Raw genomic sequence first — 4,580 nt, 5'->3', positions numbered from 1 at the left:
CCTACCTGGGGAAACAACCTTTCTCAGAGAGGTGACCTCGGTTAAAACACATAGCGCCAAGAAGGGGAGCAAACATATTAAGAACAGTATGCCATATATGCCAGGTCCCTTGAAACAGCAAGGATGGACCGGCTCCTGGCACCCATCCTCTCTGCTGGCATAGCCTGTCCACCACACCCATCTTCTTGAAATTCTGCACTCGGAAGGAGTGCCTTCATTGCCGATCCCAGGGTCTCACAGCATTAGAATGGGGAGGGGCAAGAATCTGTATTTTTCACAGCACCCTGTGCATACGCACAATTGAGAATCGCTGCTCTATCCTAACACTGGGGGCACCCCACTCTCCTGGATTTCCTTGAGCCTCTTCCGTACCCACTTCCTTGTGCTTTTCTTCCTCTGCCTTCTGTGCCCACCTTGGCCCTCTTTGTTTCTCATCAATGGTCTCAAATTTCTTCCTATCTAAGCCACCTCATCAGTGAGAATTTCCTTTGGTCACACTTCCTGGGTATTTACTGGAATTGAGGGTTGGATATGGACTTCGGAAAAGCCCCTCTGGTGATTCCCAATACTCTCTCCGGGAGTTATGCACTCCCCCCCCCCCCCCCCCCCCCCCCCCCCCAATGCATATCTTGTTGAGAATTGCTGCTTTACGTGTAGTCCCTTGAGGATCTCATCCATGGTCCCACGGTCAATGTCCTACACTCTGATAACTCCTGTATTTCTCTCTCCAGATTAGGCTTCTCACTGGAGCTCCAGACCTAAATAGCCAACTGCCCCCTGGTCATCTCCACCAGAATATCCCACAAACCCTTCAAACTCCATATGTCTCAAACAGAATTGATCGTCTCCCTCCAATCTGCTCTCCCTGCATTTCCCACCTCAGTAAATGGCTCTACCACCCACCCAGTTGCCTCCACCAGAACCCAGGGACTCTCATCCTTCACACTTTCCCCACCATCACCCACCTCCAGCCAATCCCCAGCCTGCCGATTCTGGCTCTGATTCCGACTCTGTCCTGATTACAGCTCATCTGGTCATGTCCGTGGCACTCTGCATGTGCACAGAGCCACCATTCCATCTGCATTATCGCAATAACTGTCTAAGGGGACTCCCAGATTGCGGTCTTGCCCATCTTCTGTACCACAGACAATGTGATCCTTCTAAAACCCAAATTTCACCACTGCATTCCTCTCAAACGACTCCTTCCCTCCCTCCGCAGTTCTCCATTGCCTATCAGGGGACATCTGATGCTGTTGCCTGGTGTTCAAGGACCCCAAGGTGTAGCCTGTGGGTGGCTTTGTCTCCTTGCTGCTTCTTCCCCTGTTTTTTATGCCAACTCTCATGGCTCTCCACAGGCTCCATGCTGTTCTTCACCGCCCTGCCTTTGCTCACGCATCCTCTCTGCCCACATCCTCCCTCTGCCCTTCCGTCCTTCGGTCTATATGAGCCCATGCACTTTTGGTCAAAGCTTGTGCACTTTGGAATTCCTTGCAACCAGAAGAGTTTCTGTGCTCCAGCTCATCTGGTGCGTGTTCCTGCCTCTGCCCTTCTCCAGTGTTTTGTTCTTGAGTTTAATTCTCTCTCTTCCTCTGTGAGCTCCTTGAGAGCAAGGACCTTGTTCTATTTATCTCTGCATTCCTGAGTTCCACACAGGATCCAGCAGAGAATAGGTGCTTGGTTAATGTTTCATGAATGAATGTATGAGTGAATGAATGGGGAGGATAGGGTCCTACCCTACTTCTTCAGACTCAGCTCTTGTCAGTCCCCAAGACAGGCTACATTCCACCTACACCCTTTCATGCGCTTCTTCTACTGGGGATAGAGCCCGAAACCCGGGTATGTGCCCTGACCAGGAATCTAACTGTTAACCCCCTGGTTCATAGGTTGACGCTCAACCACTGAGCCACAATGGCCAGGCTGCTCCTGCTGTTTAAAATTGCTGACAGTGGACTCCCTGGAATCAGTTAGCAATTGGATCAGCTGCAAGTAACAGAGATTGGAAAAACAGTGACTTGGAACAAGCAACCTTATTATCTTACAGCTCTGCGGTCAGAAGTCTGAAATGGGTGACAGTGAGCTAAAATCGAGGTGTCCCCAGGGCTAGTTCCGTCTTGATGATCTAGGGCAGGGGTTCTCAACCTGTGGGTCGAGACCCCTTTGGGGGTCGAACGACCCTTTCACAGGGGTCGCCTAAGACCATCGGAAAACACACATATAATTACATATTGTTCTTGTGATTAATCACTATGCTTTAATTATGTTCAATTTGTAACAATGAAATTGGGGGTCACCACAACAAGAGGAACTGTATTAAAGGGTCGCGGCATTAGGAAGGTTGAGAACCACTGATCTAGGGGAAAGTGTTTCCTTCCCTTTCCAGCATCTAGAGACTTCCCGCATCCCTCCGACACTGACTCTTCCCCTCTGTCTTCCACATCTAAGGACACGTGACTGCTTGGGATCCATCCAGATAATCCAGGTTAATCTCCTTATCTCCTGGTTATCTGATTAGCAATCTTTTTTTTCATGCTTAATTTTTGGACATTTTCCAATTACAGTTGTCATTCAATGTTGTACTAGTTTCAGTGAAGCCCAGTGGTTAGCCATTTATATCACTTATGCAGTGATCCCCGATATTTCCATTACCCACCTGGCACCATGCACAGCTATTACAATACTATTGACTCTATTCCCCATGCTGTGCTTTACATCTTGTGCCTATTTTGTAACTACCAATTTGTACCTCCGAATTCCTTCTGTAACCTTATTCCCCTTGGCCATGTGACAAAACATAGTGACAGGTTCTGAGGATCAGGAGGTAGACATCTTTGGGGGCCATTATTCAACCCACCATGGTCAGTTTGGGTGACGTTTTCATGCTTAGTTGAAAAGAGTGTTTATTCTGTAGTTGCTCTGTTAGGTCAAGTTTGTGAATCATTTCTTCAAATTTTCTATATTCATACTGAATTTCTTATCTTCTATCCCTTGTGGACGAAAGGGGCCACATGCTGACCTGACAAGCTCAGGGGAGGCCTGCACGGCGGTCTTGCAAACTTAGAGACCTAAAGTCACCACAGAGGATGGTCTGAAATGAAACTTTAACTAAAAGCAGTTATGGTGGGTAGTTACGTCCTAGGCCAGTATCTTCACTTTGGAGGTCAACCTTGACCTGAACTGAGCCTGTTTGTCTTTTTGCATCTATGATAACATGTCCTTGAAATAGTAGCTTGTAACTTCCCTTTTGCCGGACCCCTTGGGGCACAACCTAATGTGCCTGGGGGCCAGAACAGATACCACAAACTCCTTCATTGTTATTGTTATCATGTCAATTGTTGTTAACTATCCTGTACCCACAAGTAAAAGAAGTATGTGTCCATCATTTTACTCTTTATCCAATCCCAGAGGTTTCCCCGATTTGCTTTCTCCCACCTCTCTAATCTATCACCATTGGATTTCATGTAACCCTATGTCCTGCATCATTTTACTCTTTATCCAATCCCAGAGGTTTCCCCGATTTGCTTTCTCCCACCTCTCTAATCTATCACCATTGGATTTCATGTAACCCACCTATGTCCTGTCCTTTATTGCAATGTATAAAAATAGATGAAGCCCTAGCTGGTTTGGCTCAGTGGATAGAGCATCAGCCTGTGGACTGAAGGGTCCTGGGTTCTATTCCGGTCAAAGGCACATGCCTGGGTTGCGGGCTGGATCCCTAGTAGGGGGTGTGCAGAAGGCAGCCGATCAGTGATTCTCTCTCATCTTTGATGTTTCTAGCTCTCTCTCCCTCTCCCTTCCTCTCTGAAATAAAAAAAATATATATTAAAAAAATAGATGAAAAAACCACCATTCTCTGGAGCATTATCCCAATCCATTGAGATTCTGCTTCCCAGCAATTGTCGACAGTTTGGCTCAAATAAACTCACAAAAATTCTTCACAGGTTTGAATGTTTTTACGTTAACACCCTATAAGTTATTGAGAGGGATGTGTTAAATACTTCACTACAGCCTGGCCAGTATAGCTTAGTGGTTGGGAATGGACCTATGAACCTGGAGATCATGGTTCCATTCCTGTGGTCAAGGCGCATTCCCGGGTTGCAGGCTGGATCCCCAGTAGCGGGCATGCAGGGGCAGCCAAACAATGTTTCTTTCTTCATTAATGTTTCTAGCTCTCCCTCTCCCATCCTCTCTGGGGGAAAAAATACATATATATATAGGAATTGTCCCCTCGACCAGGAGTTCCACCAGTGGGCTGGGCCGGCCAGCCAACAGTAGGAAGGGAGGCCCCGGTTGGCAACCGGCAGCCCACAGCTGCTAGGGACCCTATTGGTGCACGAATTTCGTGCACTGGGCCTCTAATACACACACACACACACACACACACACACACACACATACATACATCTACACTAATAAAAGAGAAACATGGTAATTAGCGTATGACCGCTACCCTTCCCATTGGCTAATCAGCATATCCTTATGCAAATTAACTGTCAGCCAAGATGGCGGCCGGCAGCCATGCACTGAAGCGAACAGGGAGGCTTGCTTGCTCCAGTGATGGCAGACTCCAACGTTCCCCGCCT

At 47.6% G+C, this 4,580-nt stretch overlaps 1 long non-coding RNA gene across 1 annotated transcript in view; it reads left to right on the top strand.

The window, feature by feature from the left end:
* The first annotated feature begins 2,097 nt into the window (after positions 1-2,097).
* Positions 2,098-4,580, top strand: part of LOC106724255 — an 18,088-nt gene continuing 15,605 nt past the window's right edge. The window contains exon 1 of the long non-coding RNA XR_001359997.1: positions 2,098-2,108. This is a non-coding gene — a long non-coding RNA (uncharacterized LOC106724255). The remainder of the gene's footprint in view (positions 2,109-4,580) is intronic.

The sequence above is a fragment of the Myotis brandtii genome, unplaced genomic scaffold, assembly GCF_000412655.1.
Source record: "Myotis brandtii unplaced genomic scaffold, ASM41265v1 scaffold78, whole genome shotgun sequence".
Classification (NCBI taxonomy): Eukaryota; Metazoa; Chordata; class Mammalia; order Chiroptera; family Vespertilionidae; genus Myotis; species Myotis brandtii.
This window is presented reverse-complemented; position numbering and strand designations above follow the sequence as displayed.